This window comes from Aptenodytes patagonicus, chromosome 14, assembly GCF_965638725.1.
Source record: "Aptenodytes patagonicus chromosome 14, bAptPat1.pri.cur, whole genome shotgun sequence".
NCBI lineage: Eukaryota > Metazoa > Chordata > Aves > Sphenisciformes > Spheniscidae > Aptenodytes > Aptenodytes patagonicus.
The window spans coordinates 17,871,170-17,891,980 of record NC_134962.1 but is presented as its reverse complement, the minus strand read 5'-3'; the positions used below and the strand labels follow the sequence as shown (position 1 = coordinate 17,891,980).

Genomic DNA, 20,811 nt, shown 5'->3' with positions numbered 1-20,811 from the left:
TCCAAAAATTCCCCTCTTGTTCATCTGAAGTTTTGAGCCCCGCCCCCCCAACCACATATCTACCCAAAAGATCACACATCACCATTGTGAGGTCCCTCTCACAGAGACACAGTGTTGTTCTCAGCTGCAGAGGCTTGTTCACTCCATGGTTCAAGAGTGGGTGTTTCCGCGGTGCTTTGGACACAAGCTGTGTGCTTGGGCGGTGGCGGCTGTAGGTCATTCAGCCCCAGATTCAATGCAAATACCCAGGTGCTCCTTCCCCACCTCACCTCTATGTCATTGAACTCCTCCTGAGACCATCCTACATCCATATTCAACATCCAGCCCTGAACCAGAAGTTTTGCTTTCGTTTTCATTTGAATAATGAAGATGTGCAAACCTCAATCTACACTCCCTTCGTGTGGGCTTTTCCCTCTCCCCTCAGAGGACTGCTGTCCCTTGCTCCCTTCCCCTCTGGAGTGAGGGGAAGCTCTGTCTCTCCACGGGGGCCCCAGCCACTTTCCTTTTTCTGGGTGGGATGTCCAGGCTGGCCTGGCTTCCCGTGAGTCACCAGCAAATCTCAGCTTCCTTCTGCAGGGCCCTGGAATCAGAGCCCTAATTACAGGGCAATACTAGCGGAAACAAGCTTATTATTTACAAGGCTAATGAAAATTAATCATGTCTTCCCTTTCCTTTCTTGTGGGAACAGTCATCTTAAAGAAAGCAGATTATAAAACCATTATGGGCAACTGCTGTGCTGGTTTTTGGCACTAACCAGGAGATTGTGTGTGGGCTGTGGGCTTTGTTTGCAGGTCACCTGCAACTCAAGGGTTAAGAGTACCTAAAAGCGAAGTGCCGCTTGTTCTCCCCTCTCCCCATGCAGGCCTCCCCTCTGCTGCTGGCCAAGGCTGCTGACTGAGGCAGGGAGCAGATGGAGCCTGTAGCCCCAGCGCTAAGCCAGACAGGCTGTAAAACCCTTTGGTGCTTTTCCAGGCAGCTGCTGCTTCTCTCCAAGCCTGGACCCCTTTGGCATCATCTGCCTTCTTGCAAACAGGGAGCAGTGTGGGGCGCGGGTCTGGTCCCACCTGAGGGAATCACAGCCCACCCAGCCCAGGAGACAGGGGAGTTCCCCAGGGTGGCCCAGCAGAGCCCAGTTAGCTCCATGCAGGCAAGCATGTCTCAAGAGTCCAGTGGCTCCACGCTCCAGCCTGCTGCGCAATGCATGGATAGAGAGTAAGACTGTGTGCAAAGCCAGATGGAGGAAAACATGGCAAGTAGTTCACCTTGCACAGATCTGGAAAAACAGAGCATCCTGTCAACTGGAGCCACTGGTTCTGGAGTGAGTGCTGCTGGCCTCTTCTGCAGCAAAAGGGTGAACCCTGTTAAGTGCAGAAACCATCACCCTCACTCAAACCATCACCGTCACTCAGGGGAAACTGAGGCATAGGATAGGGAAGGTCAGTCATAGAGACAGGGAGAGACCTCCAGTCTTTTGAACTCTGCCCAGTGCCAGCTCCTGTGGTCCCCACTGTGGAAAAAGCTCCCAGGAATGTAGTGTTGCATGCCCTGAGTGATGAGCTGAGACCAGAGCTGCCCTATCTGCCCCCCGCGCTGACCACATCCCCCCTTTTCCAGGCTTAAAGATCTCCACACCCATGAGCAGCCTCCCTCTCCCTGGGGCTGTGCAGGCTGGGAGTGGGAGAAAGGCAAGGAAGGGGCACTGGGAGACCACCCCAGACCACCCCCAGCCAGCTTCAGGGCTGATCGCCTGGATCAGGATCAGGGATGGAGGGAGATGAAGACCAGGCTCAAGAGCCAGGCTGAAGACATGCTTCCTGCCAGGCCTGTCTGGGTGGCCCCGAGGGAGCACTGTGTGGAGGAGCCTACCCCATAGCTTCTGCAGGCTACCACAATAATTAACCGTTGCTTTGGAGAAGACAGGAAAGGAGCAGGAGGTCAATTTTCAATTTCCCAGATGTGTACAACCAGTTTCTAGCAGGCAGCCTGAAAATAAATCTCCATCAGTCTAGTTACCGCTTAATTAACATCACTAGCTACAACATGTATTCCCCAGCCCAGACAAAGCCAGAGCTCATCCACTATCGATGTACAATGAGATGGAGCCGGGGCTGGGGCACAGCTGGTGGGAATTCTCTAGCCTGAAATTTCAGTCCTGCTGCCCAACATGCTGGACTTGTCCTACTCAGGCAGGGAAGCTCTGCCTCAGCTTCCCTTGTATTGCTCCAGGACGGGGATAGCTGCTGTGATCCTCCCCAGAGCTGGCTGCTTTTGGGACCAGTTGGCATGGATGACTGAAAGAAATTTGGTGAAACAACTGCAGTTTGTTTCCCTTTTGCATAGTTTGGAATAAAGAAGAAAAAGAGGGCCCTGTGGGTGAAAGAGTCTCCTGCACTACCACTCTGCACAAGAAAAATCTCATTCTTTCCATGAGAAAATCATGCTTCGTTTTCCATAAGAAAGTGTGGTTTTGGTAAGTGAAGAGCATTGGCCATTCCAGAGAGAGATTGTGGTAAAAATGACAATAAGCATCCTGGACCAAATGGCCACCGTGTCCAAAACCACACAGTTTTAACAAGACCCAGCCACCAAATCTCAGCTACCAAAGCCCCACTGCCCGAGGAATATCGGCCAGTGAAGCAGGGCCGCAGCATGTGGCCGCTGGGGTCCAAGTGCTGCAGTCTGTTGGTACCTGAGGCCTCCCCTTCCCCGATGCAGTGGAGGTGCCATCCCAGTCTTCCAGATTTGGGGCAGCTGCTGGCTGCCCAGCGCAGACCCGGACTGCCCAGCACCAGCCCTGAGCTCGCAGGGGCAGCGGCATGGTCAACCCAGCCACTCTGAGCACAGACTCAGGAGACTCCCTCTCCCCAGCACCTGCACCTACGTGGTGTGCAGAAAATCAAGTGCTGTTCTTGCATGGGTCCTGTCCTCAGGGTGGTTTAGGTCTGGGCGCAGCCAAGGTGGGGGAAGGAGGAGTGAAGGTGGGAGCGTGCCCCAGCAACCCAGGTGCAGTGGGGCTCAGCTGCAGCGCTGTCTGGCAGTCTCTGGAGCAGGTCACACCGTGAAGGGAGTATGAGCATCATGATGTCCTGCTGTGCTCAGGAAATGTCTGTCCCAGCAGTGTCCTCCACTCTTATTCCAGCTCTCCTTGCCACCGTATCAGACCCAAACCACTCCCGTAGGAGTGTGAGCCCAGAGAACAGAGTTGTTCTACATTTTGGGCATGTCTTATCTCTAGCTCCTGGGAAGGGGCCAGCTCTCCCAACATGCCAGTCAAAAAGTGTGGAGTCGTGTCTCCCACTCAGCCCCTTGTTCTCGTCTTTGCTATGTGGGTTTTATGAGAAAGGCAGGCTTAAAGCAAAACCAAACCTCTTGAGCTGGAGAGCCAAGGAAAGGAGTCAGGAGAACAGACTGACCAGTAGAGCAGGGAGGCTGGGATGTGGAAACCTACCCTGGCTGGTGGTAAGACCCACAATGAGAGAGAGAGAGAGAGACATCTTGGATGGGACATTCACGGTGGGACAAGAATGGCCTGTTCCCTGATGGGAATGACAGTGGGAGGTTCCCTTGGTTTTGGGAGATTAGAGCCACGTGAGGCCTCGCACCAGCCTATCTACAGTAAGACATCGACCCCCTGCCTGCCTGAGAAATGTCAAGTGCCCTTCTGGCCTGAGTCATCCAGGGAGGGTTCGCCTCTCCTTCTGTACCAAAGGGTAGATGTCTCCACTGAGCTGGCTGGTAGCAAATTTGCTGGTAGTCAATGAGTCGGGCTCCATATCAGGGGGCAGTGCTGCAATCCCCCTTCCCACCAAAGCCAGAGAGATCCCAGGCACAGTTCATACCCCGTGAGCTAGCCTAAGCTGGTGGCAACCTCCCAGAGCTATGGCACGCAGCTGAGTGCCAAAACCCCACCAGAGCCGAACCCTGCTGCTTTCTTCACCTTCTCTCTCTGCTTTTTTATTTACTCCCCATTGGTGATTTACTATCTCCTCACCCTGGTTTGCAACGAGAGGTAACACTATTCCCACCAGGTGACCTAGCAAAGGAAGAGCACATTGGCTGTTAGCATTAGCCCAAGTGAAAAAAGGAAGGAGACAAGATGAAAGAATCCATTTCTACTACTGTCATCATCCTGCTTGGCACTTATCTTCAGAGCACTGTACAAATATTAACTAATTAATCCTCCCAACGCTCCTGGGAGGAAGAGATATATTAACATGACTCTTATTTTAGATGCCTGAAAAACACAAAGGATAGATGGGCCAGGAGATACCAGACAGGCAAAACGGGCAGGTCACGCCAGTTACTCTGTTCTTCCTGTTGAGTATTGCAGGGTCTGTGAGTCAGTGGATGTGTCCCAGGCAATTAGCTGGTGTACTCACGAGCTGGAGGGTGGACAGAAGCGGAGGAGGTGGAGCAGAGGGCAGGACAGGGAGTGTTGCAGAAACACATGAGAGAGTAAAACTAGAGCAGAAAGGGAGGAAGAAGATGAGCCCTGTTGCCTGCACAGAGAGACAGACTGCCGTAAAGGCAAATGCTGCAGGATGGGGAGCTCAGCAGCTCCCCTGGAAGAAGAGACAGGAGAGAAGGGGACCTGCAGGATCACATGCAAGGGACATCCCCAAGAGTTGCCCTGGAGAGGAGCGAGGTGGAAGCCCAGGTTGATGCTTTGTCACCAAAAGACCCTCCCTCCTCAGTCTGCACTGCCTGACCTTCAGTTATCCATCTCCAGTGACTTCCCTCCTCCCCTGGAAAAATGCACTACCAAAGCAGATAGATGCTGGTATTTGCTGAAGCACACCAGGATGGCACTGCACAGCAGCGAGTGCAGGGTCTCTTTTGGCTGTTCGCTGGGAAGACCCCCTCACCCAGGGAGCTCGCCCCAGGGATGTCTGGCACCCCCAGCAGCTCTTCCTGCAGTGGGAGAGGTCAAGGGGGCAGGTGCACAGCCAGAAACCAGGAAAAAATAATTTTGAGCTGAGCAGCACTAAAATTATCAAAATGATAAGCAACCTGGAAAGTCAAAACAATTTTATCTGGGCCCAAGCAAGAGCTTTCAATTCCAGCGTTGATGAAATTTTATAAATATCATAAAATTAGACTAAAATGGAAGGAAACTCTGACACTGCTGCTGAGGCATCGTGGAGGAAAATATTGAGATAAAGCATTCTGACTTAAAAAAAAAAAGGATTTTGACCTGCTCAGTTTGGCAGGTGAGTTCCCCAGAAGATCTAAAAAAACAAAAGGTGTTTTTTTCCCCACTTAAAAAAAGATTTTGGCTGAAAAATTCCACTTCTCACAGCTCTCCTGCCTGGTGCAACACGGGGGCATCCTTCAGTCCGTGCCTGAATTGTACAGTGACAGCACCCTCCACCACCACCACCCACACAGGTGAGACCCCTCAGGCTGGCGATGCCTGCAGGGCAAGAAGGGAGCAGCCTGAGGCACACCGGCAGATGCCAGTGCTGATGAAGAGCAAAGGGACGGGTGACAGGGTTAGAGGAGCTCAGCAGCTGGCTGCACTCTGCCTGGGGCTGGCACCCAGGCGTGCCCAAGCCAAGGTGAGGGGAGCCCATTCCCATGCTCCACTGCCCACGTGCACTGCTGGCAGGGGACAGGCAGCCAGTTCTTGCCAACGTAGTGTGGCAGAGCTGGTGAGCAAATGTTGCAGGAGCCACTGCTGGCTGGTCCAGTGGGGACCGGGGCTGGAAAACCCCCGGTCACCCACTGCTCCACAGCCCTTGTGGGCAGACAGGCTGGTGTTAGGTCTCTGGGCTCAGACAGAGATGCAGCTTTGCTCCCTGAGGCCAACAGCAAGGGTTGGGAGAAGACACAGTCACCAGTGGGTGACAGGACAGAGAAACATGGGCCGGGCCCCTCCAACATCTAGGGCAGATTGGTGTTTGGCGCACTTTGGAGAACCTGCCAAGTCCTCAAGCCCTCTCCATGGCTGATGAATGCTGAGGGGAACCTCCTGGTCCTTCTGTCATGCGTGGCTTCAAGAGTGAACCCACCCATGCCATCAGCACTGCCTCTTCTGCCATTTTGTATCAAACATCCTAATTACAGCACAGTAGTTCTAATTGCAATTATCCCTCCTTACTGCTGCAATTTATTATTGCTGGAGCATGATCATCCTGGCACTATGAATTAATGAAGCAATAACACAACGTGGCCTCCATGTCCAAGGTCTGAAGACCTAGCGGAGCAGAGGGAGCATTTCTGCTCCCACACCTGGTCCTGTGGGACCTGGGCTGGAGGATGCCACCCATCTGCACCTGCAATAAGCCCACAGCCTGGGTTGGGCCAGGATGTTATATGAAGAAGCCATCATACCCCTACCTATGGCCATGTTTAGCCTCATCTCCTAACCCCTACCCTCTGGCAGTCAGTCCTCCGCAATGCTCCTGAGCCATGTGGACCAAACACCTTGTCTGTGTGCCGGTTCTTGTAATTTCTGACCATGACACCCTTTATCCTGCCTGGAACATAATAAATAGATCAATCATCTTAATTCTTGCTCTGGAAGGCAACTTCTGTCTGCAATTTGTTAGTGTCCCATCTGAAACATGGAGCCCAGAAAGAAATGCAGCTGCTTTAGCAGTGATTTTGAGAGGCCTGGTATGGGCAGGGAGCAATCTCTCCATTCCTGTTACACATTGTAGGGGAGAGGTGTAAGGAGCTCCCGGGCATAACAGCACTGCTCTCCCTGCAGCACCTCCCCACAGTGCTGATTTGTGCTTTTGTCTGAATTTCCAGCTTGAACATCTCCAAACATTACACTATGTCTTGTGTCCTTTAGCTGAACTCTGTCTTTCTTCTCTACTCTAGTGTTTACCCAGTAATGCATCAATAGACAGCTGTCGCATCCTCTTTCTTTCAACAGTCCAAACAAGCCTGGCATCCTCGGGATTTGCAGGTTGACTCTACTCCCCTAGGATTGGCCTAGGTGGGATCTTGCATTCAATGCTTCCTCTACTTTCATCCCTAAATCCTTTTTGAGATCACTGCATGCCAGGATCCCACTCCCTGGTCCTGTAAAGTGTGACCTGCATTCAGCGCTCCTTGCAGCCGGCTGTTAGAAAGACATTGGCTGCAATGAAACCTCCGTGCCAAGCAATGCAGATCCATCTGTGGAACTGTGCCGTGTTTGCCACTGGGGCTGGCAGGGGACCAGGCCACCCGCTGACAGCCGGTGTTGCTCCCTGTTCTCTGTGTCTGGCCTCCTGGGCTTCTCCAACCTAGCTATTTCAGGGGATCCCCAGGGGTCTGGGATCTCCAAAGCCAAGCCAAGGTCCTGCTGTTTTCTCGGGAGTTGAGTTCAGTTGGACTAGTCCAATCGCATCATGGAGAGACTTGCCTGCTGTGCCTGAAATTATAGCTGCTAAATTTTTAAACACAGCAGCATACGAAGGCCAAAAACAGAGATCAGAGGCTCTTTCCACTTGTCTGCCCACAGGTCTGGAAAGACACAGTCCATCTGCATGAGATCTTACAGTCTCTTCATGGAGTTTTTCTGGAGATGGCTGGAGAAAACCTGCCACAGAGCAGGCTGTGCTTTTGGGGTAGACCTGGACCCATCTCATACAGACACAGATGCACTTGGTAGAAGAATATGTTTTTTCTGGTCCCTCTGCATACAGAGACAGATTCCAGTATAATTAGTTCCTGTTCCTCCAAGGGGCCCCGCACCAATCAAGCACTAATTGAAGGTTTCAGGTCAGCTGCCACTAGCCCAGAGATACCTCGCTATTTCTTCTGCTGTCTTTCCTACAACAGCCCCAGATCAGATTGCCTCCAGCTCTCCCTGCCTGGAGAGCTCTGCCTATCAGGGGACTGTGCAAACATTCAGTTATGGAGAGGAGACCCGTGGGCATGGGACCTCAACGCCGCATCTTGCCTTTGCCTCTGCTGAGCCAGTGACAGAGATGAGCTCCTTGCCACTCTGACTCAGAGGACGAGAAAGGGAGGGAAGCCGCTGAATTTATGGGGTAGACTGCATTCTGCAAGCTGAGCTGACTGCTCTCCCTGCTCCAGGCAGAGCTGACCCAAAGTTCACGAACAAGGACTCTGTTCACCTGGAATGGGCAGGGAGCTTGAAGAAATCTGAGGGGTCCTGGAAGTCACTTTTGGGGTTGGAAATCTCCAGACGGGGATCTCCAGATTGGAGAGTTGGACCAAACATGTAATTTGGGGATGACATCAGAACCCCTGACAAGAAACTCCCCATGGTCAGGGTACCTGGGTTCAGGTTTTGGGTCTCTGGGGGCTTGCTGTGTCTGACGAATGTCCCACGTATGAGCATCTGCAGGGCCCAGGGAAAGGCAAGTCCTATTGTCCCCAAACAGTGGGACAAAGCATCAACAGTCAGTGCAGGGGCCCTGCTAGTAGAAACGCTGGCCAGATATACAACAGTCTCAGAGCAGCACTGAGTGATGGCTAGACATTGCTTACTGCCTGTTAACACCCTTTATCCCTCAATCAGTCCACCTTGGCTCCACGGGGCTTTTCTTGTAAGGAGGACGAGGCACAGGGGTGGGAGAAAGGGGGGTGAGCTGAGTCAGCCCTGCTTTCCCACAAGATCCATGTCCAGAGCTGCCTCGTGTCTGCAGGAGCCTGCTGCATCTTAACTCCTTACCCCACTGCCTGCCCACCTGTGGGTGGATCACCCCCAGCTATGCTTTCTTCCCGTGTCCTCTGGCACCTGCACTCTCTGGCTGTGATTCTCCAAGTGCCTGATTTGCACACTGTATTCATGTGAATGCCGTTTGTTGTTACAGAAAAAAAAGCAGCATTTCTGGCCATGATGACTACCGCAGGGGCCTGCGCGCTGTCTGCCTCAGAGGCACATCAGCAGCCCGTGTTGGTGCAAGCTGCAGCTCTCACTCCAGCTCTCCGTACATATTTAGCTGGCTGTGGCACAAGATGGGGCAGCCTGAGCCTGCAGCCCTGTAGGGAACACTCCCGTGCCCCGTAGGCACGGCAGTGCTGTCAGAGATGGAGAAAGAAGAGCGGCAGTGGCAGAAAGGGTGGGAACCACAGACCTAATGAAGAGGCACCTTCTATAGCAAATCTTTGGGGGGATGCTGTAGGGCAATAGTATGCTCCAGTGCAAGCAGCAGCAAGGGTTTCTGTCTCATGTGTGAGCCCTGTGCTCTGCAGAGGGGCACAAAGTTCCCCATGGTTTACCTGGCCATGTCCCCAGCATCCCCAAGCTACAACCCAGCCCTGAACCTTAGTCTGATGTTGGTGCCCAACCCCCTGCTCCCAGGGAGGGGAAAGGCCTCAGCTCAAGAGATGCACCCACCCACGGGCATGGTGTGGAGGGGATGTGTGCGGGGAGGGTTTTGGAGAGGTGGGGGGAACACCAAAAGGCTGAGCTTAAACTACAGCGGCAGAGTGCACCTGTCTGCATTCAACAGGTGCAGGCACTGCTAAGACAAAGGGGAGGCAACCAGGAGTGCAAAGCAAAGCAGCTTAAAATAGGCTGGCAGTAAAAAAAAGGAACAGGGGCAGAGGCAAGTCATGGAGACATTCACTCTGTGACTCACATGCAACCGAAAAAACAAGATGGGCCTAGGGCCGAGGAGAACCAGCCCTGAAGGGACATGCCTTGGCAAGCACCAGGCAGGGAGCTGCCATGCACTGGGGCTCGGGCTTGACTGGCTGCTGGGAGAGCTGGTCCGTGGGCGCTGGCTTTCTTTGCTGAGGGGCAGCTGGGTAAGACCCCACTGCGGCCAGGCGCTGACGCCACCAGTCAGTACAGCGAGCGATTTGGCCTTGACAAAGCTGAGGGAAGGACGAGGGAAGGATGTCTTCGGAGGAAGCTCCACCAGCCCAGTCCCTGCTCTGCTGGGCAGGCTGGCCAGGCCATGGGCATGCCTGGGGGACACAAGCTGGAGCCCCTGCTGGCCCCACTACCTGCCCTCTGCTGCCCGAGTGATGGCCGGGAGCCAGCAGCCCCCGCACACGCCGCTCCCCACTCCCGGCCGCCCCATGCACCCACGGGGCGAGCTGCCACCCAGCCCAGCGGCCGCTCTTGGCCCCATGCTGCCCCAGCGCCCTTGGGGCCAGACGGAGGATGCCGGCGGACCCGTCCAGCATCCGGCAACAGACACTGCCCGGCCAGAGCCACACGTACCTGGGGGGTCCGCCAAGGCCTCCTGCTCTTCCTCCTCCCTGGCCGCAGCCCTCCTGCTCCCCTCGGCGGCTCGGCGGTTGCTACGGAAGGGCCGTTGCCAGGAGATGAGGCGCTGGATCCGCTGGATCCCCGCAGCGGGCATCCCGCCCAGCCCCGCCGGCCGGCGGCAGCGGGGACAGGGCTGGCAGCCGCCCCCGTGCTGCCCCGGCAGCAGCCGGCTCACAGGCATCAGGCGAGCGCGGCAGCACCGGCCGGTCTGGCAGGAGCTGGCGGCAGTGAGTGCCGCCCCGCGCGGAGCGTGCAAACACACGCTGGCAACACCCAGAGGGAGATGGAGATGGGAGCGACCTGCCGCAGGGCAGGCGCGATGCCCAGGGCTCGCCACCCCCCTGTAGCATCGTCCCCTGGAGGTCAGGAAAACACTACGGCCAACTCGGCAATGGTCACACACGCAGCTGCGTGACACCTTCCTTGCCAAAACCAGACCAGGTCTCACAGCAGCCTTGTACGGCTGTGTTTTGCAAAGGCAGGTGTCCGCCATCCTGCCAAACCTCTGTCTGAACTCAGTGATGCTAGAGCTGCTGCTCAGCCCCTCTCCGGGAAAGCACACTCCTTTGCTCTGACCAGGTCCCACTTCTGGGTTGCACTGCTGCTCTCTTGGAGATGGGCTGTCCTGTTGCTTTGCCCTTGTTGGACGGCCCTGGGAAAACCCCCAATACAAGTAATGGGAGGAGCCCAAGGAGAGAGAAGAAAACCTGATCCTGCTTGATCCCCCAGGGAGCTGGTTTGGGACCCAGATTACCAGAAAGTGCTTGTTTTTTCCCCATGAGGTTAGATCTTAACTCTCTGGTCTGGTGCAGCACCGGAGTGCCCCAGTGGATACTAAGAGGGGAAAGAGAAGGATAAAAATGAGCAGGGGTGGCAGGACAGCCCTTTCCACAGGCAGCTAGCTGCCAGGTGATAAACGCTGTGCCCCTAATCTTCTGGCAGCCCAAGAAGTTCCTCGCCAAAGCAGAGTCTGATGAAACCTGAAATCCTGACTGTTTCTGAAGAAAAATCCAAGTGGAAAGGACATCTAACACTGACTGCAAAAAAACAGGTTCCAGGCATCCAAGGCCCTTTCGAGGGAGCTGTGGGCTTTCCTTTCTCTCTAACAGGTCACTTTTTAGCAGCTTGATCCCATTCTTGCCATTTCCTAATACGAAGCACACACATCTCCAATGGTGAACAGGGCGTGCTGCAGCCACGGTCCCCAGCCGCCAGCCAGATGCATGGGCCTACTGCAACCTCCCTCCATCCCCCAGTGCAAGGCACAGCCCTGGGAGGGGGTCTCTGCAGCAGGACCAGCACTGGCACTCCCCTCCGCTCTCACACCAGCTGTGTCCCATCTGGAAGAGGACACAGGAAAATGAGTGCCTTTCCCAGCATGGTCTGTGGTTCAGAGGTCTCCATCAAGGACTTTGGGTGGCTAGTCACCCATTTAACCTCCTCGGCTCAGTATGCTGCCCTGGGTGCCTGGCTGGCAGCAATGCCTCATGCAAACAGCTAAGAACAACCATCCTCTCTTCACAGAGGGGGAAACTGAGGCCCAGCAGCATGCCCAGACATGCTTTGCAGGGCTGCAAATCAGTGTCCAACTTCCCAGCTCTCTCACTGCCCCTGTCTGGTTGAGTAATTCAACTGTTGCCCCAGGAAGCCAGAAAACTCTGCTTCAGTCTGTTGTATGGCAAGAAACAGGAAAAAACAAGTCTACCAGAATGCTGAGCCTAACATACAGTTGTGGGGTCCACCAACACTGGGTTTGTGAGCCCCTTTGTTGGCTCCCCAGCAGACCCTGGAGAGCCGTGCGTGTCTGCAGTTCATGGTGGAGCAGAGACGAGAGCAAATTCGGGAGGCTGAGGAAAGCCCAGGGTTCTGCAACCGTAAAGGATCTGAGTGCTACCTACACCAGGAGAGCAACCTGGAGAGGGGATACCAGCAGACCTCTGCAGACTGTGGACGCCTTCATGCTTTGGGAACACCACACCCTGGGACGGGCACCAGTCCCCAGCGCTGGCACAGCAGCCCCACGTTCTCCAGCTGTGGGATGCCCGAGTGGCCCCAGCCTGCTGGCAGTCAGCCTGGCACACTGCTCTGGTTTGGAAATCAGGGTACAGCCACCCACCAGGTACAGCTGGAGCAGCTCCCATGGGAAAGCTGTCACTCCAGGCTGCAGATGTCACAAATGCCTCAAAAAGGACCACATCTGACATGGTTGTCCTTCAGCTTTAAAAATCTAATTTTGGGTCATTTATTTCCTTGTTTCTGAGACATGAAACTGGACAGGACGGGCGGGCAGCTGTGCTGGGCTTGTGTGCCCCGCAGACATCTGTGAACAGGGCCAGCGCAGTACCACCAGCTGACTCCCTGCATAAACATCACATCACCCCATACCAGCTCCCCAGGGGTTAACACCCTGCAACAGCCAACAAGTCAGTAGGAACAGCAGCCTGCCAGGAGCCAGGGGCAGGCTGACACCACGGCTGTGGCAGGGACCCAGTGACCTGAAAGCAGTTCACAAGGACTTCCCTTCACCACTGGGCGAAGGAGACCTGGCTGAGGCAAAGCTCGGAGAAGAGGGGCGTGGGATGCAGGAGGGACTGCGACTGTCCTGCCATGCACGCAGCTCCTTACGGGGCAGCCCCTCTCCAAACCCTGCAGCACTGGTGACTGCAGTCCCGGGAACAGCTCCCCACTGCAGCCCAGAGCAAGGAGACTGTCGCTGTGTAAATCACAGAGAATATACGTAACTCCTCATACCCAGCCTGTCTCAGCAGTTTGGTGAGGTGATCCCTCTTTGGGTGCTTGGGCATAGTCTCAGCAGAGTGACTCTTGTGAATGCTGGACTGTGGCTCAGGTTCATCCTCTCGGGGTCGGGGCAGAAGGGCTCCCTGGCAGTGCTGCTACGCAGGGCTTTGCTACATCTGGCTTTAAGCATCCTGCACCCATCCCTAGCCCCCAGGGCATCAAGGCCTCAGGAGCTCATTGCGGAGCCATCTCTTCCACTCAGGCAAATCTGCCCCTGGTGTCTGGGGGCTCAGATTTTACGCCACTGCAGGGCACTTCTGACATCCCATTCCTTGGATGCAGGACATCTGCTCCTGAGCACGAGGCTAGCATGAACTGCATGCCTACAAACCTGACAATGATCTCTCTGAGCCAGGAGATCAGCCAGGTATTAAGTGAGGCCCTCAACCAAACCACAGAATAGCTTCAAAAGCACACTGTATGTATGTATTAATGGAGAGCCACAGAGACAAATGCTCGGTCCCGAAGAAACACAGAGAACAAGATGGAAAGGGATTATCAGAAGCAGTCCTGGGCTTCCTGCAGACAGAGCAGGGACAACGCACACTCGCCAAGACAAACCTGAGACACGAACTCCTCGCAGGAGGAGATTATAAACCACCAAAGCCCTTTTATCCAAAATTTATAGCAGATGTGTCTCAAATCCCCCCCAACACTGCCTGCAGAACCGGGATTCACAGCTACAATTTACACTGCTGCACACCTGCTCTCATAAACAATTCCTCAAGTCCTCCTTCCACCACTATCGCTAAAGCACCTTACATCTTTCCTTCAGAAAAAAGAAAAGAAAAAAACCAGCAGCAAATACCTTTTTTCCTTGCAAATATGGGTTTGCAAAGCCAAGCCTGCTGCTGCCGCTGGGGGTGATGGGGTAACTGGCCCACATCCCTGAGCTGTAGGGCCTTGAGGCCAATTCAGCCTGGCCAGGCTCCCACCCCATCTGGGGAGGGTGTGAAGCAGGCGTGGGGCTGTTTTGCCGCACAGCAATTTGCACCTGAGCCTGCAGGAGCCCCTCTGGGTCTCCGTGGGCTGCATAGCCTCGCCCCCCGCCAACCGAAGCCAGGAGCCTCTCGGCCAGCCAAGGCTGCACACGCTGCAGTGCCACTTTGCACTTCTGCAGGAAATTTCCAAAGCTTTTCCCCCGGCTCAGAGTTCAGCAGCCAATTTATTAATCCACAAACACACACAGCACCTGCCCAACTCATGTGAACTTCTCAGCTCACAGTATTTGGTGTGGGCTTCATGCACTGCAGCTCCAGGAGCCATGGGCTTACGTGAAAACCCAGCTTGCTTTCCTGTATTTTAAGTAGCAAAGCTCTGGCCTTCTGATTGCAGTGATACGACGGCATGCCAAATAGCTTGAAAAATCAGAAAGAAGCAAATAAATCTCAGCGTGTGGTGTTTTCAAAATGTTAAATCTCTGGCTTTCTAGAAAGCCAAACGTGACATCTGAGCATCCAACATTGATTGTCCTGGTCTCCCATGTATGGAAACACGACGTGTTTCTAGAATCACTTCAGTACCTCTCTGCAGACCTCCTCCTGAAGTCTTACAGAGCACAGGAAACCTGGGGCCATGGGCTGATCTGTGTCAGTGAGGATGGAGGAAGCCAGGGCTAACAAGGGTGCCTGCGTGACAGATCCCTGGGGTACACAGGCTCCTAGGTGCACAGGGGGGGCTCGGGGCCCCCATACTCTTTCCAGGTGTGCCTCTCACTACTGAAGATGGAGGGAGCCACGGGCAAGTTAGGTGGGTCAGCCCTGACCTGAACATCCACAGGGATGGGTCCTACTGGTGGTGCACAGCTCCTGCCTGGGAGCACTGACTTTCTCCCCAGCCAGCTGAGAGCATGGGTAGCACTTGCCATCGGCACCCCTCCTTCAGCTCACCTGCCTTGTATGCACCCCAGACACTCCTGCCCACACAGACACTCATGCCCACACTCCCCATGGCCTCTTCCAAAGCCCAGTCACTCTCAAGAGCAGTGCTGGTAAGATATTATGCTAGGTTACGGGATTGCCTCTCCCCTTCCAAGCATGCACATGCATGCACACACGTGTTGACACACACATACACACGTGCAGGTGCATGCACAGGGCAGGTGCTGACACAATTCCCCAGGCTGTGACACAACAAGCCAGAGCCACCGAAAGTACCCAAGAGAAGGAGGACCAAAAAAGAGGGAGACAAATCCGTTAAGAAGACCCCAGGAGTGCTCAGGCGACAGCGGCAAGCTGGGGACAAACAGGACTGCACAGCCCCTGAAGGAAGAGCTCCCTGGGATCTTCTAACTCCCTCTCCATCTCCAGAGCTCTCCTTGCACATGCCAACGGGCTCCAGATGCTTGCATGTGGTGATGTGGGCTGCTTTCGTGACCCTCACTCATGTCAGTACATTAACTACTTTTCTAAGCTTGGCATCAGCCTTGCGCCAGCATCGCTGGTATCCTGTGTGCCGGTCTGTGTGGCCTCTGTGCACCCTGCCCAGAGGAGGGGACATCCCCTCCCCACTGGAGTGGAGCAGGAGGGGGCACAGGTTTCTGCCAGGGCACTGTCCCCAGGGGCTGCCTGCATCCCACCAGCCTGATGGAGTGAGGAGGTGCTGGGGGCACGCCGGAGCATGAATGCTCATCCATAGGTGCTGATACCTCTTGTTTTGTGCCACCTGGTATTTCTGATGAGGTGGATGCTGGAAGGTCAGGCCTTCTTCCAGGAATGCCTCCATGCTTGGGCTCCAGATATCCTCCTCTCTGAATCCCTGTTAAGTCACTTAAACCTTTTGGTGCCTCAGTTCCCCATCTGTAAAGCAATGCTTATGATATTTCCTCTGTCTGTCTTACCAGGATAGCTCATAAGCCATTTGGGACTGGAAAAGTCTCTAAATATGAATTTGTGTCTGGCTCACACAGTGGGGCCCCAGGCTCATTAGGGGCTAGTGTGATCATTTGTGCTGCGTCTAGCGAGGAGAAACACGGTGCTGTAGGTACTTGTTCCTGTGCTCAGATGGGAGTTTAGCAGGGATGCTCCCAAGGCTGCCGTGTCATTCCAAATTGCATTCCCATGTAATGAGCGTGGTGGTCTCAGCCCGGGCATTCACAGACACCAATTTATCTTGTGCTGTTATTTGACAACAGACTCTTTGCTAAGGGGTCAGGACGGGTCACAAATAACCTTCAAAGACAGGGCTGCTATGGTGCTTGTGTGTTCACACATATTTACGCTGTACAGAAGCACAACACCTCAAATGAGAGTTACGCTCACCTAAAGCTGTGATGAACATCCTTCTTTCGCACTTTCCCTGCTATGTCCCTGTGCCTGTCCTTCAAGGACGGCTGTGTAAGGACGATGCAAATAAACAGAGAGTGACCAGAGGAAATGAGGCAGTGCCAACCTCAGCTAACCCTCAGACACCCCTAAACCATCATGGCTGAGCAATCACACCTTTGCCGCTGTGGCAACCCTCCCATGGGGATTCAGCAGCAGAAACTCTCCAGAAAGGTGTGCACGCTAACCAGGCTGCCACACAAAGTGCCCAGGGCTTCCTGGGGGGCTCCTGGGGGAAGTTTAGGGATTGCACAATAATTGTTATAGGATGGTTTGGAGAAGGGTCAAAGGTGGGGAAACGGAGGGATCCAGGTAGAACAGGGAGGAACAAGCATGCAGTCTGTCCTGCCTTCTTATTTTCCTGTGTGGTGCATCCTCGTGTGTGCGTGTGATCCAGATCCACTAAAGAACTTCAAGCCAGACTAGCCGGTGAGTGCAACAGTCAGTGCTGGAGTCAGATCCCGGAGTGACTGAGGGTCTGGGAGGTGGATACCGAGGAGACTCATGAAGGGTTTTTTCCCTGAGCTGTGAGCCTCAGGAGTAGGATGGGGCTGTTCATGCTACCTATATTCCCCATACAGGCACTGCCCTCCTGCCAGCACTGGTCTGCCTGTGTTCAGCTGTGCCTGCAGGGTGTGTGCCCAGCGAGGACCTGTCTCAGCCTTGCTGCTGGCAGGACCTGGCAACAGTGGTAGGGAGCAGTTCCTTATCTCGACCAGATCCCTGGGACCTTCAGTCCACAGGATTGAACTACCCTGAACAGTCCTGGCCAAGGACATGCTTAGAAATAACATCTGGGACAGGACAGGCTGAGAATCTTATTAATTGCTTGGTTGCTCTGTGGTTTGTTTGCATGCTGCACCTGAATAAGTACAGCTCAAGAGCATCATTGTCAAAGTTGCAGCTGGGATGCATGTCTGGCATAACAGCCCTGAAAGCGTGCCAGGAAAGCTGCTTTTTGGCACCTGAAGTTCTGTTAATAGTAAGATGATAATATATTGAGCCCTACCTAGTCCTGTCTCTGAAACTATTTATCATCAGGGCATCTTGTGCTGCTGGCTGGTAAGTGTAATGTACTGCCAGGCAGGATGAGCTGGCTTATTGTCAGAAACAATTCCAGAGGCAAGACAACATCAGGATGCCATGGAGCACCAGCCTAAAATGGCTTCCAACCATCTTCCACTTGCACCTCTGCACATAGCGTTGTCCGTGTAGGAGCTGACATGGCCATCCTACCACATTCGAGTATTGAGGATTTTTCTTTCTCAGCTCTTCCATGGGGCAGGGATGCTCCATCCTTGCTTTACACAGGTTTAGCAGTAAGTGGCTCATTCAAGATTCTGCGAGAAGCATGCGATAGACTTGGGAGAGCAAATTCATGGCCCCACACCCAAGTCCGGCCCCTCATCCAGCCTGTGGGGCTGCTCTGTCCCAGGGTCAGTGCCCTGCTGGTGGCTGGAGGGGCTGGGAGGATGGAAGCTGGCAGCATTGCTCTGCACTGATCTGTATGCCTCAGCCATTCGGTAGGGTCCTGGCCGTCTGTGCCTGCCGGCTTGCATCTGCCAACTGCTCAGAGAGGACGATTTACAGCCAACCTCCGAACAGCTGTTTGTGTGTATGGCACGAGAAGCCAGAGCGCTTCTCCTGCAGACGCTACGACGAGACAAGGAGGTCATGCTGCCGGCACTGTGCCCCGGTGCAGGGCTCACGGATGGACAGTGCCCACCTGAGTTTGCTGCGGAGCAGGTTGCCCTGGGCTGGAGCTGGCCAGCCAGCCAGCACTCACACTCAGAGGGTCGGGAGAGGGGCCTTTGCCCGAGTATGAAGCAAGAGCGAACGGGAAAGGCCGTTGCACATTGCAGGTGATTGCTTCAGCCCTCACCCACCCTGCAGCAGCAGTCCCGACTGGCTTTTCCCCAAGAGCCCTTTTGATCCACAGAACTCAGAGTGCTTCTGGGCCCTTCAGAAGGGACACCTGGACACGATGATTTGCTCTTTCCAGACCTGCTGTAGCCTGGGCTCCCACCAAAAATTCTCACACTGCACTTGGGGACTAAGGTTGGTGGGAGATGCAGGCAAAGGCACTTATTTTGACTGTGGCACTTATTAACATAGCTCCTCTGGGGAAACGTGGTCAGCAGAGATTGATCAGCAAAAACACACAGAACAAACACATTCTGCATGATAAGCGAGCACCAGAGCCACCCCACTCATACTGCTTGGAGACATGCGCGCTCTATCTCCAGGACATGGGACAGACCATGCCATGCCCCCCTTGTTCACCCCATGACTGCATCCCACTCTAAAAACATTGCTTGACCCATTGGAAGGCATGTTTGGAAGCATTTTTTTGCCACCAAGAGGATAAAATAGCTTTTTGGCAGGGAGACCACATGCTCATCAGAGCTCCCTGGTCTCCTCCACCTCAGAGAGGGACGGAGAGCAGAACAAGGCAGGGGAAGGAAAAGTGCTGGGCAGAGACGGGATGTTTGTGCTGTCAGCTGCCTCGGCTTCCTGTCCATCTGTGATTATCTAAGAACAGCTGTTAATGTCATGCATGGCCAAAAAGGGAGTCAGAAGCACAAGAAGGAGTGTGGAAGAGTGCAAGGGGCAAAGATGCACTGTTGCTCACCACCCACTCACCTCCTCCCGTCTCCCCGGGCAGCGGCAGCGCAGCCGCAGCAAGTCCCTCCCAGCTTTGAGGGCCTCCGCTGGAGGCAACTGAGTTTCCCCATCAGCTGAAAGGTTTTTTGAAGATGCTGATGTTGGAAGTGGAGACAGTGAAGTGACAGGGCCACGGAGGTTGAGCCCAGTGGAAGCCCATGAGCACCCTTCCTGGACAGAGAACATTGCATCCCTCTGCGAGCTCAGCTCCAAAAGGCTGGCGTGGTCCTGCCATGGTGCTCAGCACTGGCTGGGAGCCTGTATGGTCCCTGCTCAGGCTCCTCTCTACTCCAGAGAGACACCAGCTTTAACTTAGCAAGCTGGGACCCAGGTGAACTTAGCTCACTCTAGGCTTGGTGTCACCATGACCCAGGAGCTACTGGAACCCCAATAAGTACATTAAACCTGCCTATGCTTTGAGGTCTCTCTGCAGGGTGCAGCAGTGAGGCAGCAGACCAGTCACTCTGCATAACCACCCTCTGCGTAACCAGATTCTGAGATCTGGTGCCTACCAAGCCTCTGCCTTCAGGGCGAGCTGAAGGCGCTCAGCATCCCTCGGGACGTGCCTTGAGGCCTCTCCTGCAGTTGATCAATTGCCCAGACTGGGAGCCGGGTTTGAATCTGCAAATCTGGCCCCTCGAAGATAGAAGCATGACTGCCCCTGCAGTGGCATCTCTCTGCAGGACAGGGCATTGAGGGTGAAGCTGCCTGTTGTGCCTCTGCCGCATCAGAAGAGGCAGGAGGCTGAATGCTCCAGGGACAGGAGAAATTTGGGTCCATGAGAGTAAACGCCCCCCAGATAACAACAAAGCCCTGAGCCCCAAGTGCTCTGTTGATTTCCTACCTGTGGAAAATAACCCCAGAGGAAAGGCAGCATCCAGCCTAAACAGGGTTTAATTTGCTGTTGACAATCCAGACGGTAATTATATTACCAGGTACCTGGCTTTTCATTAAGGTCCCGTGCAGGTGTTACTTTTCTGAAGCTGACATAAATGTGCTTATTTGTCTTCATCAAAGCAGCACGCACACTCCCCACCATCTCTCCAGTGACCTGGCGCAGCACTGGCGTTGTGCCCCTTTGCGAAGCTGCAATTGCTGGCACTCGCAGGGTCCCTTATTCCCCCAGAAGGGCACATGGACCCAGGAAAGAGGTTCTCTGCGGTCATTGCCATCAGCCTTGTCCCTGTCACTGGTCTAGCCCTGCCATCATCCCCAGCACTGCCATTATCCCTGTCCCAAAGATTAGCCCCAGTCCCTCCATCAGCCCCCAGCTCTGCCGCCAGGCTCTCCAGCACAGGCAGCATGGACCATGCAGGGCATTTCGCTTCCCTGCAAACAAAGTCTGGCACCTCCAGGTTAGTTTTGTGGGTGAGCCATGGAGCCTGGCTGGGGGGGGGGGGGCATAATGTCCTCCCCAGCACCAGCGATGGCCCTCATTCCGGTACCCAGCCAGCCTCACACCACCCATCCCCTTCTCCCCACCAGGGCTGGGGACGTGGCCCAGGTCAGGGTGTCCCTGGCCATTCATGGCAGTCTGACTAAGCCCAATCTGAACAGAGCAGCTGGCACAGGCCATGTGGAGAAAGACTAGGGCTTGTTCTGCTCCTGGGGTCCCACCGCTGTCGTGGCATGGGGTGGGCTCCACCCTGCCGGCAGCAGAACCTACCTGGCTAGCTGGTAGGTGAGCGATGCAGGTGATCCCTTGGCCTCATTTGAGAAATGAGGGAGCAGCATCCCAAAGAGTATAGGCAGCATGAGGGGATGGCAGCAGAGCCTGCTTCTACCTTTACAACATGGGATCCCTTGGTCTGCTGGGTAATTGGGAGGAGGAGCGGGATG

General features: G+C 54.5%; 1 protein-coding gene across 7 annotated transcripts in view; it reads right to left on the bottom strand.

Moving 5' to 3' along the window:
• DLGAP4 (DLG associated protein 4) overlaps positions 1 to 20,811 on the bottom strand; it is a 179,938-nt gene that overhangs the window by 95,846 nt on the left and 63,281 nt on the right. Inside the window, exon 1 of one of the 7 annotated variants that reach the window (XM_076352239.1) lies at positions 10,139 to 10,279. The exons of the other annotated variants lie outside the window; for them this stretch is intronic. The gene's annotated coding sequence lies outside the window, so the exon portion shown is untranslated. Of the gene's footprint in view, positions 1 to 10,138; positions 10,280 to 20,811 lie in introns of those variants that run through there. 7 annotated transcript variants of the gene reach the window in all.